Source organism: Lactuca sativa, chromosome 9 (assembly GCF_002870075.4).
Source record: "Lactuca sativa cultivar Salinas chromosome 9, Lsat_Salinas_v11, whole genome shotgun sequence".
Classification (NCBI taxonomy): domain Eukaryota; kingdom Viridiplantae; phylum Streptophyta; class Magnoliopsida; order Asterales; family Asteraceae; genus Lactuca; species Lactuca sativa.
The window spans coordinates 149,432,556-149,459,639 of record NC_056631.2 but is presented as its reverse complement, the minus strand read 5'-3'; positions in this window follow the sequence as shown (position 1 = coordinate 149,459,639).

The window sequence follows — 27,084 nt, the reverse complement described above, 5'->3', positions numbered from 1 at the left end:
CACAAGCTGATGAGAGACGAAGGTTAACCCTGTACGTATCAATCCTTACTATGTTAGGTCTAAATTTCTCCCGTGCCTCGGATATTGGATGTCTGAGTGTCGACCTACATCCTTATGATGTAGTCTTGGTGTGCAAGGTAGGAGTATGAGTATTGGAAGGGCCATAAGATGTGAGTCGTTCCTAGTAAGTTACATTTATACTGGGAAAGGTTTCACTCTCCGACCTGGAAAGATTTGAGAACAGTTCGGAACGAAGACCGCGGAAAAAAAGGCTCATGAAGACTTATGGCCAAACAACCTTAACAGAGGTGTGGGGATCCGCTCTAAACGTGTAACTGGCAACGGGAAACGACGATTTACCTAACACATAGCATGAGTAGTGTAGCCACTAACTCACTAATTTGTATTATTTTATGGGTGTATTAGCGTGATGAACACGAGGAAAAGACACTTCTCGGGTTCCATGTACTGGCTCCCTCTCTGTCTGCCTCGTATCTTTGACTGAAGTCGGCGTTGGTTTCCTTCGGGTACTTACCTAGGATTCTCTCCTCGTATGGACATATTGAATTTCTACTCTGCCTTCCTTCTGATTCCGACTCTAGGTGTCATCACTTCATGATGGATGACTGGGAATCTCAGAAGTTTAGGCGAATTTCTCACCGATGTCCCTAAAATGATATAGGCACTTGGTGAATTCAATAGTCTCGACCCAGTTCATTTATTTCCGAACAGGAAATCTTCTCAATGAACCTCTTCTGGGTCTGTATCAACTCTTCTGTCAAGCAATGAAGTGGATAGGGTTTTCTACAGGGTTCGTGCGAGAATGGAAATGTTTAAAGAGTCCTAAGAGATTATTAGCATTTCACTGGATGATCCACATCGAGTCCTGCTACGATTACACGGGGTATACAAATCATATATAGCTTAGATCCGATAGGCCTTCGAATATGTGATACTACTCTAGATACACATCCCAACGAGGAAAAGGAAATAGGGCGAAACCACACATTCTTAGCCTATGGGATCCTTATTATATATAACCTTGGGAGTATACCTCTGTAATTGTAGGTATATCAATAAGGATCTTTTTAGTTCTTCACACAAGGTTATTTATGGATCCTAAAATACCCCTATGGTATTTTAATTCTTGTTTGATTCTTATCTTCTGAATATGATTATGGGATCAATGTAAGTCTTTTAGTATTCCAAAATACTCCTATAGTATTTTAAACTTTATGTTTGGCTCTAGCATTCCTAGTTGGTAAGTTTCAGACCTGTTGCAACACCACTATCACTCCCAAACACACGTTCATCGCATCTCGAATAAATGTAGTTGATCAGGTTACATTTATTCCAGCTTACGATTACATAACTGCCTAGGTTTGACGGTAATGTTCAACATCCGAAGACTTTTATTATTGTTCTTCTTGTGACACTTTTGTTCTAGTGATTAGGTTTTGGATGTTCTAATACTTTGGTAAAATATGGTTATATTTTAAAGTATAATTCTTGGTCAGAGTTTTTTATCCCTTTGTATTTATAGGCTGTATATCTTTTATGAATTGATATACTTAGCTCACTATAAACAATGCTCTGATACCAATCTGTCATACCCCAAAACCGGAACGGCAGGAACGTTCTGGGGTGGATGACGTCATGTCAAGTATCACAACACATGCATTATAGTAATCAAAGTACAACAACCATTGCATTAATAGTAATAATTTTACACGGCTTTCATTACAATACATTAAAGTAATACAGGTAATAGAATAAATACAGTTTGGTACTAAGCTATCTTCATCAACAGCTCCGGGGATGTACCTGTCTAATGCTGCCCTGAGAATACAAGTTATTTGTAAACCGAGTATCAGCATTTTTACAAATGATGGTGAGTTCATAAGTAGTTAATGTCATTTTATTCAAATAACTTTAATAAAAGTGGTAGTTTTAGAGTATCCATTAAATTAGTGTCTTTTCCAGAAAATCCTATATTTTCTATAATAAAAGCAGTCTTCTACCAAGACTGGACGGAGTTATGTGGTAAAAAGTAGTTTTCCCTTAATCGCTATCATTATCAAAATACCGAATTTGATTATTAAAGAAAGCAAGAGCAATCAGGGAAAATAACATATGCCTCAGCAGTGAGGACTGCTGACTAAGGCAAAAGGAAACATAGACTCCAGGAGAGTATCGAACAAACGACACGCCTGGCTCAGTCTAACAAAGAGAGACACAGACCCCAAACGGTACCAAATGAAAGGTACGGCTAGCAAGGTCTAAAAACAGAGGATACAAACCCTAGACAGTATCAAATGAAAGATACAGCTAGCAAGGTCTAAAGACAGTGTGACTCTGAGTGTGGGTTTCCAGCATACAGTGTAAATTGCTGGTGAAATACCGTTACCTTAAGGCCATGAATTATAAGGTAACCTAGGATACTCGTAACCATACTAACCGATACTAGAGTACCTGACGCCCTGCAAGCGTATATAAAATGTTACATTTGTCACCCCTTGGCTTGGTAGGCCATGGACTGTAGCTAGTAGTCAGGGTGCAGGGGTGTCAATCTCGTATAGATCTATACACACAATGTCCGCTCTCCCTACAGGAGACTCTGGTTACCAACTAGACAACGGAGAAGGCCGTGTCCCGAAGATGCATCCCAAATAGTGGGTAGTGTGTTTCCAATATAAGTGTTGAACTAGAGGTAGAGACTCATAACCGAACTGACTAGAGTAAACCTATATGTCTATACTCGTATACATAATATATAACTAATGAATCAAACGACCTTCGGACGGCCATCCGATCCCACCAGACCACATCTCAACGAAGAAAAGGAAATAGGGCGGACGAGCCTTCCTAAGTCTTTCAATCATTATTTATATGCATCTATACAAGCACAGGCATACGTCTAACTATGTGTGAGTGTTTAACAAGCAGGAGTGGTTCTTCAAGTAGAGGCGTCAATAAGTGAAGTAGAAGCAACTAACGAGTGAAGTAGGAGCGTCTAAAATGTATAAGAGTATCATGAGGTAGAAACGACAACAAGTGAAGTGGGAGCGTATCGAGTATAAGTGAAGTAGAAGCGATATCAAGTATAAGTGAAGTAGAAACATATCACTAAGTAAGACTGCAAACAAGTATAAGCGTTTAACTAAGTAGAAGTATAAAAACATAGACGTAAACTTTGGAAAACCTTTATATATTAAGAAAATCACGACTTGGTATTCCTTTGTAAAATAAGTTTGAAAATCTTTAAAAATCCTTTGAAAACCTTTCATAAACAAGTTTAAAAAGAAACTTTGAAAACATCATAAGTAAATGCTGAACAAATAACTATGTTTTTAGAAAACCATTTACAATGTCATTCACGGTAAAACAGTTAACAGTGTGGTAAATCCTTGTGCATGCGGGTTATCAATCACATGTGATTGATATGATAATTGGTATGTTTAACTTGTATTCCCCCCTATAAAACATGTAAAAACATTTAAAAGGTTCATTCAGGGGTATGAACTCACCTGGTGTAAGTGGATCCGACGAAGGTGTCGGTTGGGTGTTTGGTGTCAAGTAAAGACTTGGACACACTTAGTGACCTATTAACATATGATAACATATGTTTACATACAATTAGTATATATAATACCAATTAAACAAGTATACGCATCCTAAAGTGCGGAAAACACTTTGATTAAGTGTTTGGGGTGTCCCGGGTAACATTTAAAGGTGTGGATGGCTTAGGAATGGAGTTTACTCTTCAAGAGTAAACTCTATATATAGAGTTCACGGCCCTGGGACAACTCCCCACGAGTTCACGGCCATAAACTCATGGTTAGGGTGTTCTAGGATGCTTAAAGGCCTTATATCAATTGTGGAATTTTGCTAGGTCCAAATCTAAAATGTATGAGTGGATTTAAGGCTTTTAAAGGGACCAAATGGGAGTTTACGGATGTAAGCTCCCAAGGACATCTTTCATGGGTGTTTCAAGGGCTTAAGTGATTGAGAATAAATCATATGTATTTTTCCAAGTCAAATGGGGAGTTTAGGGCACCATTTAACCCCTTTATAGGAGTTTACGGCCCAAGTACCCTTTCATGAGGGGTTTACAGCTGTGAACTCCTTATGGAGTTGTTTTAATTGAGTTAAGATCCCTAACTTGTTGGTGGTTGATTCTTGAATTTATTCTAAGGCCATTGGTGTGTTTAAGTGGCTTTTAAACACTCAAATATGAGTTTACTCCCCATGAAGATGAGTTTACGGCCCAAGCATGTTCTTAGATAGTAAACTCGTGTTTACTCTTCAAAAACTCATTTCAAGGTGTTCTAAGTCCGAGTATGTAAGCCTAAAAGTCATATCTAAGCCTTAGGGGCAATTTGGAGGGGATTTGGGGCTTAAAAACCCCCCATTAAATGGTTTTCACGGTCCAAGAGTGTTCTTGGGCCGTAAACACATCATTTTGTCCCTATTTTATGATTTAAACACGAATTTGCATGCTATATAGGCTATACAACAAGTTAGGATAGTTTACCTACTCGTTTAGGGCTCGAAACGGACGCTTTTTGGCTCGGGAAAAATTTGTAGAGAGAGAGTTTAGAGAGAGAGTGAAAAGGGGTGGAATGAAGTCCATTCCCCCTTATATATGGGTTGGAGTTGGAGCTCAGTGGAATTCTACCCGATACTATCGTTAGACGGGGCTTTTTGGTCGCACCCGATTAAACGGTCAAATTTTGACTTGGTTGTAACTAAACATTTTTAAGGGCATTTTGTGGGTGTTTCTAATTTGTTTCAACCCTTACTAAGTCATTATAATAGTCCCAATTAATTAACTTCTTCCAATAGGTTAACGGACGAATAAATAAGCGAGGCTTATTAACAGAAAGAGGTTAAAAAATAACGGAATAAATTTCGGGTTGTCACAAATTTGTGATTCACATGTAAATTACAAGTGAATTACCTACGAATTACATGTGATTCACAAGTTAATCACATATGAATTATATGTGATTCACATGTAAATCACATGTAAATCACAAGTGAATCACATATCAATTACATGTGATTCACATGTAAATCACAACTGAATCACATATGAATTACGTCTATATGCACACATGCATTTTGTGTAAGTGTTATTCGTTAATTATTTTTTAAAATTTTCTTGTGCATTTCACATTTAAATCTTAAAAGATACAATTACATGGGAATATCACATTATATAATCACATGTGAATCTTACATGATATATACATGTGTGTTCTTGCATTAATCACTTTTTTAATTTTCCTGTAGATTTTGAAGAATTTTTGGCAAATATTAAAGATGTGAAAAGTGATAAATTGAAAAAAATATGGAAATATTGATATGAAGAAATGATAACACTGTGAATCTTTGTGGTTTTTTATATTTTATTTTGTATCCAATAAAATATTTGTATTATGTTTATAGATTGGTTAATAAAAATGAGATTTTTTATAATTTACTTATGAATATTATAGTATAAGAAATATGTATATGTGCATTTGAAAAAATATGCATATATGCACCTAAAACGTTGACTTTTTTGTTAAAACAAATGTAGTTCTGAAAAAAATTGCACTTTTTCTTAAAAATCGCAGTTTTTTTTTTTTTTTTTTTTTGAAAAAAATGCAGTTTTTCTAAAAAAAATGCAAAAATGCAGTTTTTTTGAAAAAAAAAAATACGAATTGTTTTTCTTGAAAAAATGCAGTTTTTTTGAAAAAAAAAGATGCAGTTTTTAAAAAAATAATTTTTTTTCATTTTTTTAAAAAATTTATGTTTTTTGAAAAAAATTAAAATTCTCCATTTTTTTAAAAAATCGAAAATTATTATCTTCTTTAAATAAATCCGAAATTTAGAGTTATTTTGTTAATTTTTAGACATATATGGAAGAGTTATATGGAAAATGAATGATTAGGGCAACACATATTTGAACCAATGAAAACATGACAACACATCACTTCCATAATAACTTCCACAATACATTACTTGTGAAGAAAGAAATGGGCACGTGTCATTTGATTATTGGTTCCGGTAGATGTTGCCCTAGTTATTTGTTTTCCATAGAACTCATTCCTATATATATAGGGTTGAGATCGTTTGAAAACTCAAAGTTTCCCGAAAACCCGAGAACTAAAAGCTGAGCGTTGGATCAAAAATAATTCGTTAAAGACATGAGCGTTATCTTACCAATCTAATTTAATGTTTAAATGTTTTGTATTATAAGACCATCATATTTTGTGAGACATGGGGACGCAATCCTAACCATTCATTTTGGAGGTAAAAAAATACTTTTAAAATGCAAAATAAATTAAAATTTTAAAAAAAATAAATAAATATAATTTTCGACATTTTTTATCCAAAAAAAATATTATTGTTTTTTTCAAAGAATACATGAAATATTCTAATACAATATTATAGTGTAAATATTCAAATCAAATTTTTAGAATGTTAGAATATTCTAATAAATATTAAACAATAAATATTCAAAAATTTAATAGAATATGAAAATATTGTAACAAATCTACAAATTCAAGTAGAATATTAGAATATTTTAATATATCCACCAATTTTGGTAGAATATTAGAATATTTTAACATTCTAAAAATTCGATTTGATTATTTACATTGTAATATTCAATTAGAATATTTCACTCATATTTCGAAAAAAAAAAAAAAAAAACAATGATTTTTTTGGATAAATTAAATAACGAAAATAATATTTAATAAAAAAAATTGGATTTTTTCTATTATTTTGTATTTTATAATTTTTTTTATTTTTTGATCTTCAAAATAAATTGGTAGGATTTGTTAGAATATTCTAATATGAACTTCTCTCTTTATATATATATATATATATATATATATATATATATATATATATATATATATATATATATATATATATATATATATATATCTCCAAAAACAATGTAGATCCTATTGTAAATTTGTACATTTATTAATATTGTTGGAATTGCTCTTTTACAAATAGGTAAAACCTGGTCTTAATAAAATTAAGACATTTATGTTGTCCGATGTTTGTTAGAAAAATTTTAATAAAGTTTTAGTCAATAAATAAATATTAAATCTAGTAAATTAATTAATATGAAGTTTAAGACTTCAATTTTTTTTTTTTAAGTTGGACTCGACAACTGAATAGTAGTCCAATAAACATTATAACTAAAGTTGAGGAGTAAAATGCAAACTTTTAGATTTGTAAACTCACGATTGAATATATGAGTTGTTTCTTCAATGACTAAGGGTAAATTCTTAGTGAATCGTTTTGTTACTATAATTGTTAATATTTATGTGAGGTAAGACATTGTGTATAGATCTATATGAGTTTACACTCTCGCATGTGGTTGCTAAGTACAACCATTTGTCCGAAAGGTCATCTCAGACGACAACTGTCATTTTTGTTATTCTCGATGATCATGAAGTGTTGTTAATCCCGTAGCACTCCCCTTTTAGTTCTAGACGAAGGCTTGTTTGGTCCTTTAGTGTTGATTATAGGCTCATAGAAAATCCCAAAGTACAATTTATAAGTACTAAGCTAAGTAAATTTAATCTTACTGGGACTAATAAATACTTGTACGACGATACAAGTATATGTATATAAGTTAAAAGAATTAATGAATTGATCAATAAAAATGTTAATCATTATATTTTTGTAATATACTTGTAACGTCCCAAAAATTAAGACGAAAAATTTCATTTTAATTATAATAAAACCATCAACCCAAACATGTTTTATAAAACCATAATAGAATCAAAGTGTAACAAAAACATCCAGATACATCAGAGTAAACTAAAATCTAGAACAATGTGGTGTGTGCGATGCGATCACCTCGAGCTCTTCCCCTTAGACCTGGAAATATCTGAAACATAAACTGAAAACCGTAACCACGAAGCTTAGTGAGTTCCCCAAAACACCACATACCATACACATCAAACATATAATGGGCCTTGCCCGACATCAAGCCCCACTCGGAATAGATCTGTCACTAACATGAGATGGGCCCCCCCTCATTACACTAATCAGGCCCCGTCTGGCATCGGGCCCTACCCGCTATACATATAAACACATGCAAGAATCACAAAGATAAATAACATATAGTATAGTCATCAGGCCCCGCCTGGCATCGGGTCCCGCCTGTAATACATATCACATATAACACATGCAAGAGTCACACAGACAGCTAACATCATATCCATAACAAATCATGGGTTGATATTGGTAGTTTTGACCCGTCCAGCACAGTAAGGAAACTCACATCAACCTGCTAAATATCTCAGATAAAGCTCAGACTGCTGATCCGAAAAAATCCTCGCGCTAACAACATCAATAATACCCAATTAATAATTGTATCTTAACCCAAGATCAAGAATCTAGATTACTTAGCCAACATCCATGGTAAAAGACCATTTTACCCTTTTCATAATTGGACCAAAACCAAGGCCCAACCCATTTACTCCAAAAGCCCAAAATCCTAAAAGACGCCTAAGGCCCAATACGGCCCAACTTCTTAAATGGGCCCAGAACCCATCATGGGCCTAAATCCAAGAAGGCTCAAAGCTTAATAATGGCCCTAAGTCAGAAGTCTAATGGCCCAACAAGTCCAAAAAATGCTAAAAGTCCAATAGTGGCCCAAACCGAGGAAGTCACCCGAAATTTAAGGTTGTTGAGTACGCTCAGCGTACTCAGGCTTACGCCCCACGTTCTACCTCGGTGGCTAGTACGCGCAGCGTACTAGCTGGGTACGCCCAACGTACGATGCAGTTGACCAAACTTCACCGTTAAGTGCTTAATTGATTCAGCTAACACATCAAGCTCGCAGATCTGGTCCCTAATGATGTCTTAACACATAAAGTTGGCAATTTTACTCCCAAGCATGACTTAATGGGACCCAAAACTCAAAGGGAGCCATATTAAGGACCCAAACACGTGCATGGTCCAATATAACTCATAAAGATTGCATTTTTATGAACAAGGGACCTCAAAGGTGCTAAGATCTACCATTCATGGCGTCTGGAGTAGACCATACTCTCAGATATGGCTTAGATGACCCAAAATTGCACAAATGAAGCCCTAAATTTCAAAGTTGATGATGATTCTAGATCTACAAGATCAAGCCACACCAAAGCAACCTCCAAGTGTTTTTCTTCATTCAAATCACCAAAACTCGCTTCCAAGCTCAAATCTCAAAAATGGCAATTAGGGTTTCGTTCTTAGGGTTTAGAGGAGTGGAGGTTGACCAAAGGATACAACCAAGGCAACATAATTAGTTTAAATAGGGCACAAACCCTAAAAATTAGGGTTTACCCTTGCTTAGTGTACGCCCAACGTACTCCCACATACACCCAACGTACATGGGCGCCTTCGCCACCATCAATCGAGCCAGTACGCCCAACGTACTTGGCTAGGGACTAAAATGAAAAGAATTCACATAAAGGGGTTAAAAGGAACATACCACAAAGTCTCAAATGTTACAATACTTAATAAGTAAACACTCACTCACTTGTAGAAATACAAGTGTGTGTCTTATTTATGAGATAAGTAAATACTTATATACTCAAATTATACTTTTGGTTATGAAAGTACTTTGAGTCAAAGCCTGTGGAAATAACCAACAATTTTTGTTGATGTATCATTCAGTACATGTATTCTCAGGAACCTAAAAGAGATGAAGTTTCACTCACAAATTTTATGGAATCTTTATTTTGTACTTTTGATATTGACTATGTGTTTAGGCAACTTTTTTTTATATATTTGAAGACATGTTACGATGTGTGTAATCATCTAAGACATATTTTATGGTATTAAAATTTGTAATATTATATTATTTGTACAATGTTCAATATATTCTTTGTTTGTGATCCATTGATGATGTCACTCACCCCGGCGTTTCCGCCACCGGCTGGGGGTGTGATAGTTTGAGGTTAATTAGGAATGAACTTGATTAGGCCAACTTTATATCCATTACATATAAACATGGTATTGAACTCCTAATGTATGTAGAAGATTTTTGTACTACTAACATGCCTGAGTGGTTGGATAATGAAAGAGAATAAGTATTTGATAATATCTAGGAAGAATAGTTGATGCCATATAGGTTGATCTTGAAACAAATGAGATAGGGTATAGCGATGGTAATGCCAAGCCTCATTTATTTAAAAAAGATAATGACCTAGATTATAAGATGAGTGAGAATGTAGATTTAGATGAACCTATTGATGTTCACATGGGAGAGTGTGAAGCTGAAAAGGATAATGTTGCTACTAATTTCCCAAATATTTTCAAAGAAGAACAACCCTTGAAGGAGCAGTAACATGTGTTAGGTATAAGTTTTGAGAATGTTAAATAAATCAAACATATGTTATGTAATTATGCAGTTGCAAATGGTTATCAACTGTGTTTTATGAAAAATAATAGTAGAAAGTTGTTAGTTAAATGTTTTGATGGAAACTATACTTTTAGGCTTTGGGGGTCATGGATGAGTGATGATCAGTCTTTCCAGATCAAGTCCCTTATAAGTGACCATAATTGTGCTAGGAATTTCAAATTTGGCTCAATTGTCATTTATAGATGGATAGGAAGTCATTTCACTCAAGAATTTGTAAATAATCAGAAGATGAGGGTTAGGCTTCTCAGAGAGGAGGTGAAAAACACATTTGGCATTGAAGTGAGTATTAGTCAGTTTAGGAGATCCATGAAATATCCTTTCACACTAGTTGAAGGTACAATTGCAAACAATTATGCCAATTTATGTTAATACGGTGAGGAGATAAAAATATCAAATTCAGGTTCAACTATAAAAAAATTTATTGATTCAGTTTCTAATGGTAAAAATGATGGGTTTTGGACATAAGAACTTTACCTATGTGCACATACAACCCTATAGCTTGGATCTAGGTTTCACTAATTGAACATGCAACATATCCAAGACTTTCAAGGCTAGATCTAATGTAAACTAACAATTAAAACATATGAAAACAGATCTAGAATGATGCCTTGAGTTACTTGCTTGAAAACCTTCTTCTTCTTGGAGCTTACAGTCACCAATGTCACTCCTCTAATGGCTTACAAACACCAACTAGCAAGAAGATGATTTGAGAGAGATGAGAAAGAGGGAAATCGGCTCTAGGGTTACTCCAATCACAAGGGTGCCGATTTCCTCAACCCTATGGGTCTATTTATATTGTGAGCTTGTTGGTCAAAATATGGTTTATACTTTGCTTTTCTGGGCAATTATATTTTTGTGTAATATTTTATGAGCCTACATTCTACTTTACGGTCATGTTTACGGTTGAGCTTACGGCCGTAAACACCTTACGACCGTAAACTCATTTACGGCCCATGTTATCCGGCCCATGTTCTCCAAGTATAAATATAGGTGTTAGGGTGAGGAGTAGAGATTGATGAACACGAAGAGAGTTTACGGCCAGAGAGCATTTTGTGTGAATTTTTTGTATCTGGAACTTTAATTCTAATGAATTCATACAGAGATTCATATTATTCTTCTTCTCCTTCTCTTATATTTGATCTGACATCATCCGTTTGATTGGGATTCCGCACCATCAAACGGATCTGATTGATACACAGGCATTTTAGGGACTTACAATTGGTATCAGAGCCAAGTTGTATCAGTCAATTTTGTTAGATTTGGGGCATAATTTGATCTTATTTTCGAAATATTCTTGCGTTTTTGGATAGATCTCGCAAAAATAAGGGGGGTTTGTTCTTCATGTTTTTCATAAAAAAAGGGTTTTTGATCGAGTTTTGGAGCTTGAAAGTCGAAAAATCGGTGTTTTTCGTCGGAGTTTGCAGCCGGCGGTTAGGGTTTCGGAGTTCACGGCCGGAAACTGTTCACAGTCGCCGGAGGATTGCGGCCGGTGTTTGCGGTCCAAGGAGTTCACGGTCGGTCCAAGCTTGCGGTCTTCGGTTTACGGGCTCGCACCTCGGCCTCGCAGGAAGCAGTCTTCGCAGTGTCTATTAAAAAAGAAGAAAGGGGCGGACGGATTCGGAGGAGCTGGGGTTCGAACTCGGGACCTCCGGTTTATTACCTCTGCGCCTTACCAACTCAGCTAGGCCAGTTGATGATTCAACTCTTCTGATTTTTATTCAAATAGACTTCTTCTCGCTTCCAACTTTCGAATTTTGACACTTTTAACCCAAAAACTCAATTTCTTTTAATTTTAAATTCCTTTTTCATCCAAAATTAAAATAAATTAATTAATTAAATTAAATTAAATTAAATTAAATTAATAAATAAAATTATATTTTAATTTGTGACTTTTATTTTTTTTACTTTTGACCTTAAATTTTGACTTTGACTTTCAAGTTTGACCTTTGACTTTCAAGTTTGACCTTTGACTTTAAACTTTGACTTTTTCGTTTAACTTTTAAATTTTCAAATTTAGCTTTTCGGTTTGATTTTTAAGTTTGACTTTTCAAGTTTGAGTTTTGAGTTTTACTTTTTAAATTTGACTTTTAAGGTTGATTTTTGAGGTTTATAATCAAAGGGCATTTTTAAATTTAAGTTTGACTTTTAAGTTCTAGTTGTGCTTTTAATAGTTTTTGAAGTTTACGAGGGAATTAAAAACATGAAAGAGAGTCGTCAAGAGATGTTAAGACAAAACTTCAACATGTTCGATTATATCTCTGGAGAAACCCTCGAAACTCAGTTGCAGCGATTACTACACTCACTACTGAGATTAATATAGTTGGGATCCTCTTGTCCAAATCTGAGATAAACAAAAAGCTATTGAATTCACTTCCGAAATCGTGGGATATGAACATGGCCATCATCAAGAAGACAAAAGATCTCAATCATCTTAGTCTTGTCGATGTAATTCAAGAACTTGATGCTTTGAAGTGTAGAGAAACAATGAGTTCTGAAAACATTTCGGTCACTGAAGTTACATGTACTCCAGCTTGTGAAGCTACGATTAAATTTCATCGAGAACAAATTGATTTATTTAAATGAGAAGTTGAGGACCTAAGATATGAAGGATATCAACTCAGGAAAGGACAGAAACCCCTGAAGGCTGAATTAGAAGCAAAAACCAAGGACTTTAGGAAGCTTCAGGAAGAGTATAGCAACAAGTGTGAAAATTATGATTAAATTAAGAGAAAACTTGCTGCTGTAACTGAAGAACTTGACGCTTTAAAAATTAAGTGTGGAAAAACAGATGTCAGTTTCAAAAATTATACTGCGTCAAGTCAGACAGTCGAGTCCTTATATGAAACCCAATTAAAATTCAAAGAAAATCAAAACAAGGGTCTAGGGTATGATAGTGTACCTCCTCCTTATAATCATAAATACACATCCATCCCTATGACACAGGACGAAACTGATAGGGAGCCACATCTTCGATATGGAAAACGAGCTGGATTTGTGTCAGGAGGAGTTATTAATGTTGAAAATACTAATGTTTCTGCTTGATGTGCAGGTAAAGTAGCAGAAGATGAGAACAAGGAGAAAACCATTGAACAAACCAACATCTCCTTGAACTCTGAATCTGTTGCTTCAAACTCAGTTGTTTTTTATCAACCTGCTGTTGAGAAATACAGGCCACCAATTCCAGCGAAAGATAGTGCCTCCTGCAATTGTGCTTGTGGGATCAATAAGAAACAAGGAAAAGATACGCCACCAGGGGCAGGAAGAAACAATTTCCCAGTGAAGAAAAAGGCTTGTTTTCACTGTGGAACACCTGGTCACATTGCCCGAAATTGTCCAAATCGCGCATACGTTCCTTACTATGCACACGGCTGGCAGAATGTGCCAAGAGGGAGATTTTTCAAAAGAAACTTATCAAGGCCACGTTCAGACAATGCCGAATGGAATGCCATGAAGGCTAATAATTCAACTCCCAAGGCCAAGCATCCAACTCTCAAGAACAAGAAGGGAATGCTGGCCCAGAAGTCTAGTTCAAGAGATGCTCCTATGAAGCCAAGACCGGTTAAGTCAAAGTCATCTAGGCAGACGGCTTCAAGTTCCAAATCAAGTTTCAAGGCACCCATCAGATCGAACTAGAAATGGGTTAAACCCGAATATAAATGGATACCAAAGGTGAAAACTCCGAAATCTTCTAATGACTAATATTTCATCGTCTTCTGTTTGTGATAAACATGATATGTCATGGGAGAGAGTACCCTGTAAGGATGAAAAAGGTTGACCCAGTTTCAAAATGGACTGGGTTCCAAAGACCAGTTAATCCCGCTCTATGTCGGAGCAGCTATGGAGGCATATCATCAGACTTAGGTTTGTTGGTAGTGGTTGTTCCAGGCACATGATAAGGGACATCTATCAACTGTACAACATTCAGACTTTTGTTGAGAGTATGTGTCCTTTTGTAGGAAAGGAAGAAAGGAAGAGATCACAAATGGGGTTAGTGCTTAATGATATGAAGAATTTTTGGATCTGTTCTGAGATTATGCTTGCTGTTCTCAGACCTTCTGAATGCAGATTCAATCGGTGAATTACGGTTTGTGTTTCTTCTCTATACTACGGAGTTTTTCTTAAGCTAATTCGCTTTAAAGACTAATTTTTGTTTTTGCATAGTTTAAATTTGCGCATTTACTTTCGTTTCTCTCATATGCACAAATTTAGGGGGAGAAATAAAAACAAATCAAAAATTATAAAATTTAAAAAAAATCCAAAAACATTAGAAAATCAGAAAATATATATATATATATATATATATATATATATATATATATATATATGGTGTTAATGGAATGTGCTTGTAGGAGATGTTTTGGGAAATGAAATTAGCAAGTGATAACGGGCAATCAGAATCGGCGTAACGTACCTAAGTTGAATCGTCTATGATCTGTGCTCGATGCGCTGGTAGGCACGAAAGATTTTAAGTGGACTTGACTAGGGAGAGTTGAACCTAATGAATTTAAGGACTTGACAAATTTTGACCTAGTTAGATCCGTTTAACCTGATGTCACGACGCTCATATAGCTTGAGCAGGGAGATATACATGGGAATCTATCGGTCAGATTAAATAACCCGTAGCTAGAACTGTAGATTCACTTTTCCTCGATGTGCGGATTTTGTCCTTAATTCCAGTTGGATGGGGCAACTGGTAAATTCGATAAATTAGGTCTGTAGAATATCATTTTCTTTCTTTCCGTCTGTTAGTCATATGTTGTCTCCTTTGCGTGACTTCCAATCCGATCTGGTACACAAAATATGCAACTCTATTTCTCTGCATGTTATATATATGAAATTCCTCTTATCTGTTAGCCATATGTTGTTTCCTTTGCGTGACTTCTAATCCGACCTGGTACACAACATATGCAACCTTCTACTTCTCAACCCCTCTGAAACAATAAGTAATAGAATTCTGAATCTATCCTCTCTCTGAATGGTTGTCTGCTCACCCGGTGTAAGGAGTACTCTAGAAGTTCTTGATGGCTGGGGAATATAAGGAAGCAGGAAACATGTTCTAGTACACTTAAAATTGAACACATACAGATTGTCTGTGGCTCTCGCTGCTCGATTTAGGTGGACAACAATATCCCTGGTTGTAGTCAGTTAAATGGTCTTAAGAAAAGTTTATTTAAGAATTAGGGCCAATCATGATAATAAAGTTACAATTATATATATGCATGTATCATGTCATTGGTAAATTGTCCAAAATATCGTCACAAATTTTTCGTGTTTAAGTGGACCACAATACTGGCGATCGATCAGACGAAGATGTGAAGACAAGGGTACCGACAAGTGGAATAAGGCTGTCCAACAACTTTGATCCCAAAACACTCTTAAAGTTAGATATCATTTTATTTTTGTTAAGTCTGTTCATAGTGTTCTTCTAATTTAAATATAAGGGGAAGAATTAAAAAAAACAAAAAAAAAAGAGAAAAAAAAACAAACAAACAAACAAAAATCAGAAAATTCAAAATCAAAATAGTGTTATTTCTGTTTTATTTCTTGTTCAGAAATTATGAAAAACCCAAAAATATTGTGTGCTAAGTTTTCTTTTAGTTTTGTTTTGTCTTGAAAAGTGAATTCAGGTGAAGAAGAAACTCATGGAGTTTGTGTCGAAGATTTCTGAGCCAAAGGCTTCGTCCGTGAGCATCGAAGAATTCTCATTCGAAGGAGAAAGAAATGAAGATTATCCTTTCAACATTCAATCCTTCAACCCTAGAAGCAAGGTGAAGCTGAAATTGAAGATTATGTGACGGATTGCATTGAAGCCTCCTCAATCAGTCTGCTGCTATCGTTGTACCTGCTGAAGTGATCCAGAAGATTTGTTCTCTCTGATGTTCTCTCTGAAGATTCTCAAGCTGAAAGCGTTATCTTTCAAGAATCAATACGTGAAGCCTCCTCACCCAATGTGCGTTCAGAGTCAAATCTTGAAGAGAAATTCAAGTGCTCAATATGAAGTCATTCATTGATGATTCATCAAGCTCATCTTGAAGTTGTGAAGAATTTGAAGATAAATGCTGAAGCCAATCTCCCAATAAAGATTAACAAGAAGAGCCAGCTACTTTTTAGGGGGAGCTTGTTGGGTCAATTAAGAAAAGAAAGCTATAAACCAAGGGGGAGATTGTTGGGTCAAAATATGGTTTATACTTTGCTTTTCTGGGCAATTATATTTTTGTGTAATATTTTATGAGCCTACAGTCTAGTTTACGGTCATGTTTACGGTTGAGTTTACGGCCGTAAACACCTTACGGCAGTAAACCCATTTACGGCCCATGTTATTCGGCCCATGTTCTCCATGTATAAATATAGGTGTTAGGGTGAGGAGTAGAGATTGATGAACACGAAGAAAGTTTACGGCCAGAGAGCATTTTTTGTGAATCTTTTGTATCAAGAACTTTAATTCTAATCAATTCATACAGATATTCATATTATTCTTCTTCTCCTTCTCTTCTATTTGATCTGACATCATCCGTTTGATTGGGATTCTGCACCGTCAAACGGATCTGACTGGTACACAGGCATTTTAGGGACTTACAGAGCTCCTAGGGTTTCACCCTAAAACCCTAATTGGATAACTTAGCTTCAAAGCAATCCAAATCCTTTCCTAGATAAGGCCTTGGACGATTTCTAGGTGATCCATATCCCTAAAATCGTCCAACCCTATATTCGTAAGGGTTATCAACTCAAAATACAACTTTCACACATTTGACAGTTTATACCCCTTTATTCAATTAATCTCTTTAAGTCACCAAATTAATTCCTAATTAATTTATGACTTATATTAATCAAATAATATTATTATTCTTTTAACATATTATTCCTATAATACATTAATAATAATATCTCTTCTCTCTAAATCACCCTATCAAGTTGCTATGGTGAAGGCAACCCAAAAGGACCATGCACAACCGGATCAAGTACTTACCAAATATAGTTACAGCATTAGACACTAATCCAACAGTCTCCCACTTGGGTAAGTCTAGTAACTATAAACGCAAACACAACCCGATTAACAATCGTAGCTCTCAAAGACGCTGTCAACTCTAATCTTATCAGTAACCTGTCCTTTAGATAATGGATCGTACAGTCCTCTGTTTTGATATCGTGCAGACGATTTCATGAGACATTGTCATACTCATTGTCCAACAACTATTTTCTCGATCTCAGATTTATTTGACATACAACTTAATTGAACACATCAATTCAGTTATGACCGTGCCCGACACATAAGTCAAATCAAATCATCGAGCGGCAGTGATATCGCTTTTACCCTCTTAGGACAAAAGTAACAGATAAACTTCGACTTATATGCATTTACTTATCGACTAACCAACTATACACAACAATGCGTTTTATGACATCAATTTACTGATGCGGTTTCGCATTATCAATGTACAACCAATTAGTAAATAATAAACCATATATGTAGGTTTTAAGACCATATGATATTATCGTCTTGCGATCACTCCAAAATGATTCCAGCATGTGCGGGTTTATTCCAATGCTCAAAACTTGTTCATAAGCACTCATGAACGTTGCAGCAAACCTTTGCTATGTCTAATACCATTTAGACAATCTACACACCAATTCACGACAATCTTCATTCATACCTACTTCTAACATATGAACGATTGTGGACAGTTTGAATAACTCGATTATTCTTAATAAACTCAATTATTCTGGAAGTCAAAACATGCAAAGTGAAACAATAGCTAAACAATTATCATAAGATAGTAACATTATTTATAAATAATACTCCTTTATTTAATCATCAAATGTCAATTACATTTATCTATTACACGTTTCTAATACTATCTAATCTAAACTAATATCATCCTTCAGCCCAATACTCCTAGCATGCTGCAAGTGCTTAACCCTGCTCAGTCCCTTCGTAAGCAGATCTGTTGGGTTATCTTCTAATGATATCCTCTTAACCACGAGGTGTCCTTCTTCTACTCGATGCCTAATAAAGTGATATTTTCTGTCGATATGTCGAGATCTACCATGATCCCTCGGCTCCTTGGTCAAGGCAACCGCTCCTTCATTATCACAGAAAATTTCCATGGGCTCCTTTATGGCAGGCACAACTCCAAGATCGCCAATGAAGTTCTTCAACCATATTGCCTCCTTTGACACTTTGCTCGCTGCAATGTACTCTGATTCGCATGTTGAATCAGCTACAGTTTCCTGTTTGGAACTTTTCCAAGTTACTGCTCCTCCTTTAAGGGTAAAGACCCATCCCGACTGCGAATGGTAGTTGTCCCTATCGGTTTGGAAACTGGCATCACTATACCCTCGCACCTTCAAGTCATCACTCCCTCCGAGGACTAGAAACCATTTCTTGGTCCTCCGAAGGTACTTAAGGATGTTCTTGACCGCAATCCAATGCGCTCTACCAGGATTCCCTTGATATCTACTGACCATGCTCAAAGCAAAGGCCACATCAGGATGAGTACAAGTCATAGCATACATGATTGAGCCAACTGTGGAAGCTTAAGGTACTCGGCTTATCCCAGCTATCTCGGCTTCGGTACTCGGACTTTGAGTCTTACTCAACTTGGTATTACTTTGTATCGGTAGTTCTCCCTTCTTCGAGTTTTCCATACTAAAACGTTTTAGTATCTTATCTAAGTAAGTATTCTGACTAAGTCATATTAGTCTCTTACTTCTTTCTCTCACTATCCTTATTCCCAAAATATAGGAAGCTTCTCTAAGGTCCTTCATAGCGAAGCACTTCCCAAGCCAGGACTTCACCTCCTGCAGAGTCGGGATGTCGTTTCCTATGTGCAGTATGTCATCGACATACAAAACGAGAAAGGTAACTATGCTCCCACTGGCTTTGACATATACACATGATTCATCTTTGCTTCGTACAAGTCCAAATTCTTTGACTTTCTCATCAAAGCAAAGATTCCATCTGTGAGATGCTTGCTTAAGTCCATAAATGGACTTCTCAAGCTTCCACACTCTATTTGGATGCTTCGGATCGACAAAACCCTATGGCTGAGCCATGTAAACATCCTCAACCAACTTCCCATTAAGGAAAGCGGTCTTGACATATTTTCCATATCTCATAATCATGAAATGCAGCAATAGCTAGCATCACCCTAATAGATTTTATCTTCACAACTGGTGAGAATGTCTCATCATAGTCAACTCCGGGAGTTTGATTAAAGCCCTTCGCAACCAATCGCGCCTTGTACGTGTGCACATTCCCATCCATGTCGGTCTTCTTCTTGAAGATCCATTTGCACCCAACTGTCTTACGCCCGGGCACATTGTCAACCAAATTCCAAACTTGGTTGTCATACATAGACTGAATCTCGCTGTCCATCGCCTCTTTCCATTTTGCAGACTCCGGGCCTGCCATGGCTTCCTTATAGCAATTAGGTTCATCTAGATTTATTAGTGTACTATCACTAATATATGTGTCCCCTTCGGTAGTAATATGAAAACCATACAACTGAGGTTGAACTCTAACTCTTTCGGAACGTCTAAGAGGTAATGACTTGTCAATTGGTTCAACCGGAGTTTCCTCCTTGGGTTGAGTGCCAGCGGTAGAGGTTCCTTCATCATTCGACTCTTGAATCTCTTCAAGATCGATCTGCCTCCTACTGTCTCCTTGGCTTATGAGTTCTCTCTCTTGGAAAACCCCTCTCCTCGCAACGAAGACTACATTGTCACTCGGTCTATAGAAGAGATATCCAAAGGATTTCTGCGGGTAGCCGATGAAAATAATTCGCTCACTACGAGGTTCGAGCTGGTCATGAGTTTCTCGTCTTACGAAAACTTTACAACCCCAGACCTTGATATGTGCCAACGAGGGAGCTTTCGCTGTCCACATCTCGTGAGGTGTTTTAGCAACCTTCTTTGTAGGGACTCGGTTAAGGATATGGGTGGCAGTCTCTAAGGCATACCCCCAAAATGAGATAGGTAGTGAACCATGACTCATCATAGAACGAACCATGTCCAACAGGGTTCTATTGTGCCTTTCTGCCACACCATTTAACTGCGGTGTCCTATGTGGTGTCAATTGTGAAACTATTCCACATTCCTTGAGATAGTCGTGGAATTCAAGACTTAGGTACTCTCCTCCTCAATCGGATCGAAGCATCTTGATTTTCCTGCCCAATTGATTCTCCACTTCATTCTTGAACTCTTTGAACTTTTCAAACGTTTAAGACTTGTGCTTGATTAAGTAAATATACCCATATCTACTATAATCATCGATGAAAGTCACGTAGAAGCGGTTTCCATCCTTTGTGGTGGATCTAAAGGGCCCACATACATCGGTATGTATGAGATCCAATAAACCCTCACCCCTCTCATAAGTGCCAGTGAAGGGTGACTTGGTCATCTTTCCAAGTAAACAAGATTCGCACGTGTCATCTTCCCTAAGGTCGAATGACTCCAACACTCCATCCTTTTGGAGTTGGGCTATGCGTTTGTTGTTAACATGTCCAAGACGACAATGCCACAAAGATGTTTTATCCATACTATTGGAAGAATCTATACACAACACATCATTTCCGAGGTTACCTACAACCATAACAATTTCATAAATTCCATTACAAGGCATTGCTTCAAAGTATAAAACACCATTTAGATAAGCATAAATAGAACCATTCATATTATTAAACGAATATCTAAATCCTTGTCTAAACAAACCATGAAATGAAATGATGTTTCTTGCTATATCTGGCGAGTAGCAACAATTGTTTAAATCTAGACCTATTCCATTACTAAGCACTAAAGAATATACTCCAATCTTGGTGACAGGAGACGATCTTCTGTTTCCCATGATTAGATTTATTCTTCCTTGCTCCACATCTCTATCTCTTCTTAGTCCCTGCAAATCAGAACAAATGTGGTAACCACATCCTGTATCAAGAACCCAAGAAATAGTGTGAGATGAATTACTAGATTTAATTGTGTATATACCTGCAAAAGATGGCTTGATCTTTCCATCCTTGATGGCTTGCAGATATTTCGGGCAACTTCTCTTCCAATGCCCTATCTTGTGGCAATGATGGCGCTCTGCCTCCTTCAGGTTAGGGTTGGGCTTAGCGGGATCAACTTTGGTCCCACTAGAAGAGGAACCATCTTGGGACTTTCCCTTGCGGTGGCTCTTTGAAGGAGCCTTCCTCTTTTTGCCCCTTCCCTGCCCTATAGCCAAAACAGGAGCAGCGGTTGGTGCGGGAGTTGGTGCAACAGAGTTGTCCTTTAGGTTTCTCTCAGCAGTCCTTGGAGTTTGCTTAGGGTGACCTCTTCCTTGTTCATGTGGTAGGTAATCCTAAATTGGTTGTAGCATGAAGGCAAGGAATGAAGAACAATGTCGATGGCCAAATCCTCCCCAAAGTTAACATTTAACTTGCGAAGACGATCAACATATCGTTGCATCTTTTGCAAGTGCACAATCAACGATTCTCCATTTCCCATCTTAGCGGTGATCATGTTAGTGATGATCTCGTAGCGCTCTTGCCTCGCGCTTTGGTGGTACCTCTCCATCAAGTCATGATGCATCTCATACGGATACATGTCCTCGTAGGACTTTTGGAATTCTTGGTTCATAGTGGCTATCATGATGCAATGAACTTTCGTTGCATCACGTTCGTGTGTCTCAAAGACAGCCATCTCTTCGGGAGTAGCGATTTTCGAGTTGACCTTTTCGAGCTATTTGTCAAGGACGTACTCTTTGTCCTCGTAGCTACAATGGTGTGAATGTACCTTATCCATTCGCTAAAGTTCGTAACATCGAAGGTCACCTTTGGCAAAGACTCATTAACGTGAATGAGTTAGCAACAGCGTTGTTTGCATTCGACATCTACAAATAGAAAGGACAAAGTTTGATTAGAATTTGGATCGCTAATTAAACACCCAAAATGAAAAATTAGGGCTAGGACCCAACAACATTATTTACATATTAGAAAAGGGATGCCGTAATCCAATCATGCAAATAATTTGGAGGTAAGTGAATGACAATTCACTAATTCTTCACCACGAAAACATAACCTTAAGTTTTATTGAGAATTCCTAGATTTTAGAGATTCATTGAACTCTTCAATGGCATGTTTAAATCTCGATATGCCCCTCTAGTTTGTGACTGGGATACCGAGGATCACAAAGCGAGTGTGAATTACCATGCAAATCTACATAATGCCTTCATTGTTACAACCATCTATTCGATGTGCCGATAAACCACACACGCTCCATCGAACTATGATAAAAAATGAATCACCCTTTGCCTCCTTTGCTTAGCACAAATTAGTGTGCCGGTAAACCACATACGCTCCACTAACTTCTTAGCAAGGGTGCAAAGTGCAATTTCATGGGATTGCATCAATTCACTTTTCCTAAAGTAACTAAGATTGGGAATTTTATAATATAGTTTAGTTACTTTATATATATATATATATATATATATATATATATATATATATATATATATAAATATTAATGAGGAGAGAGAGTTGCCCTATCCTACCCGTTCGGCTAACTACCCTCCACCGGTCAAGCAAGCGGTGGGTGTGAGTGTACACCCATTAAGTGCCATTTTATAGACAGCAACCTTATACCCACCTTATAGACCGGCTTCGTGAATGAGGCCTACTAACGGTAAGACTAGCATTTAATTTTACCTATATATTTATTAAGCTTTTAATAATATATTAGTATAGGGTTGAATTTTAAACTTGTAAAACTCTAGGGGTTGAAATTTAAATTCTTCTAAATTAAACTATTAATCACAAAATTCAAATTTCAAAAAACTTCGGGATAGAAATTGAACTTTTCAAAAAATAGGGATCAAATAACAAATAATTCAAATTAAACAATTAATTTCATAATTATCTATATTTGACCTAATCCAATTTTAGTCATTAGATAATTACCAAATAATCTTAAATAGTCCAATATTTATCATATAAATAATCAATATTTAAAAGATTTGAAATTATCTATATTTATGTCAAGGATAATCATTAAATTAAGTTAAATTCAGTTTTTTACATAATAAAACGATTTAGGTATCAATCCAAGACAAAACAGCAACAAAATCCCGAATTATCCTCTGTTTGACGCTCGGACTCGCCGAGTCAAGCTTTGGACTCGCCGAGTAGGGCCAACTCGCCGAGTCCAAATACTGACTCGCCGAGTTGGGTCAACATAAGGCAAGTAAAACAGTTAAGCATCATATTCAATTGAAACCAACTTGGCTCTGATACCACTGATGCGTTTTGGACATAAGAACTTTACCTATGTGCACATACAACCCTATAGCTTGGATCTAGGTTTCACTAATTGAACATGCAACATATCCAAGACTTTCATGGCTAGATCTAATGTAAACTAACAATTAAAACATATGAAAAACATATCTAGAATGATACCTTGAGTTACTTGCTTGAAAACCTTCTTCTTCTTGGAGCTTAGAGTCACAAATGGTACTCCTCTAATGGCATACAAACACCAACTAGCAAGAAGATGATTTGAGAGAGATGAAGAAGAGGGAAATCGGCTCTAGGGTTACTCCAATTACAAGGGTGCCGATTTCCTCAACCCTATGGGTCTATTTATACTGTGAGCTCCTAGGGTTTCACCCTAAAACCCTAATTCGATAACTTAGCCTCAAAGCAATCCAAATGCTTTCCTAGATAAGGCCTTGGACGATTTCTAGGTGATCCATATCCATAAAATCGTCCAACCCTATATCCATAAGGGTTATCAACTCAAAATACAACTTTCACACATTTGACAGTTTATACCCCTTTATTCAATTAATCTCTTTAAGTCACCAAATTAATTCCTAATTAATTTATGACTTATATTAATCAAATAATATTATTATTCTTTTAACATATTATTCCTATAATACATTAATAATAATATCTCTTCTCTCTAAATCACCCTATCAAGTTGCTATGGTGAAGGCAACCCAAAAGGACCATGCACAACCGGATCAAGTACTTACCAAATATAGTTACAGCCTTAGACACTAATCCAACAAAAAATTACTTCACTAGGATTTACATATGTTTTCATGGAGTGAAAGAGAGTCAAAGGTCAGGGTGTAAAGGATAATAACCTTGATGGTTGCTTTCTGAAAAGTTATTTCCATGGTAAGTTACTTTGTGATGTGGGTAGGGATGCTAACAATGGAAGTTTCCTTGTTGCTTGGGCAATTGTAATTGTTGAGAACAAAGACAATTGGAAGTGGTTTATTGATAATCTTTCAGAATACTTTCACTTTGTATGTCAAAGAATTAAGCTTGTGCTAATATCTAATCAACACAAGGGATGGTACATTTTCTTAGTGTATTAAAATACATGGTCTATCAATTTAAATTTATTATATGATTCTATACATGTATGGATTGGTTGAGGCAATAAAGGAGGTCTTACCAACAGCAAAACAAAGGCAGTGTGCAAGGCATATATATATATATATATATATATATATATATATATATATATATATATATATATATATATATATATATATATATATATATATATATATATATATATATATATATATATATATATGCCAACATTAGAAAGAATTTTCCTGGAGCACAATCTGAGAACATTTTCTGGCGGGGCCGTAAAGCCAGTATTAAAGAAGATTTCAATGCAGCCATGAACGAGATTCAAGAAATAAATCATGATGCCTTTGTTCATCTTATAGATAAGGATCCTACCATATGGTCTTGGGCTTTCTTTAAAGTTCAGCATGCCTCTGGTGAATCTATAAAGAATGAATACACATAAAGCTTTAAATGTAACACCCAGTTTCGAAGATGGATCGGTTTAGGGCCTCAAGGAGTCAAATGTATGAATTTTAGGAAAGATCAAGTTCCACGACATGACCATGAGGAGGTCATGATGTGACAGGTGGAACTGAGAGTTACAATGTGACATTATGATACCTACATCGTGAGGCTGGTTGCAGCCAAAGCCCACATATTTTTAGGGTTCTCTCCATATTTAAGGAACTTATCTCATAACCTAGGGTATATTCTTCAGCCTCCCTTCATTTCAAACGAAACCTTAGCCCCACCCTTGAGTCCTTGAGCATTTGTTAGTAAACTAGATATTTGAATGTGAAGGAATCATCTTTGGAGCATTGGAGTAGCTTGCAAGCCTCAATACCGTCCTCTAGTGACTTCTCTAGACCATTGTGAGTATTCAAGCTTCGTGTTTTATGGTTTCTTGATGTTAGATGTAGAGTTTTATGCATTATTATCAATGTTTGGGTTAGCTAGGATGATGGGATTCCATAAAGTTGGCAACTTTATGGGTCCTTAGAGTCCCTTGGTGATTATATGTAATAGATATAAAGTATGTCTAATGTTTGAGCTCATGGTTTTCTTTATATATGACCTAACCTGAGCTCAAGTATTGCATTGGACATGCAAGTCCTTAAGGCATCGATTTTTATGGCTGTTGGAAGGAAGCATTTTGGAGGAGATAGGTTCATGGCTTAATGGATTGAGGGCTTAACTCATTAAGTTTCCTTCTAGTCAGTTCCCACGACATGAGAATATGCATGTCATGTCGTGAGGATCGAAGAGTCACAACGGTTTTGTCTTTTAGTCGGTCACGATGTGACCAATAGATTGTCACATCATGAGGATTAATTAACCTGTTGATCGTTGACTTTTGTTGGCCATTGACCATTGACTTTTTGACAAGTTTGAATTAAAGTCAAACTTGAAGGATTTGGGTTGTTGATTAAGATTTTACCATGTTTTGGTTCTTGAAGGTTCGTTGGAGCAAGCAGTGTAAAAAACGGGAGTGTGTCGCATTGTTTCTAGGTTCTTCGATTCAGGTGAGTTTTCTTCGTTGTACCGTGGGCCGAAGGCACCAAGGCCGACCCACTAGATTTGGTTATCAATCCTTCTGTGTAGGATGTCGTTGTGTTATAGTGAGCATTTAGATATATTGGTATCCTTATGGTTAGGATGCAGCAGTAGTGGTATGCTAGTTACAGTATGTTGGTTATCTTCTAGTGGAATATGCTAGAGGTTGTATGTAGCCACGTAGGATAGCCTGAGAACTCTTGATCTAGGATTTCTTGCTTGTTACTTGTTTGGTTATGGACCTAGAGTAGGATCATCTATTCGGGTGGCTATCTCACCCTAGTTACTTATGACTATGCATTCCATGGAGATTAGCAGATAGCAGAGCAGTGTGATATGATTTTTCTAATAGGTGGTAGTGATTTGTATGTTTGGTAGTTTCCTGTATTTATGTGCCTATTTGAATCCTTGATTGTTTATATGTCAACATATTGTGGCGGGTGAAGTTGAGGCAGTCCTGTTGTGTGTGGTAGGCCAAGATACCAGGTGCAGGTAGATTGTAAGTTGTAGGCACGGAGGCTCGGGAGGAGCGGTTGGGTTGAGGTAACAGGCCAACCAACCCGATAAGCGGTTGGGTTGAGGCAGCAAGCCAACCAACCCGAGAAGCGGTTGGGTTGAGGCAACATGCCAACAAACCCAGTATGCATGTTGTATATATGTTTTGTGTTGTGTGGTTTTTTAGGGGAACTCACTAAGCTTCGTGCTTACCCAGCTGTTATTGTTTTCAGGTATCATCGGTTATTGTGGGAAGACAAA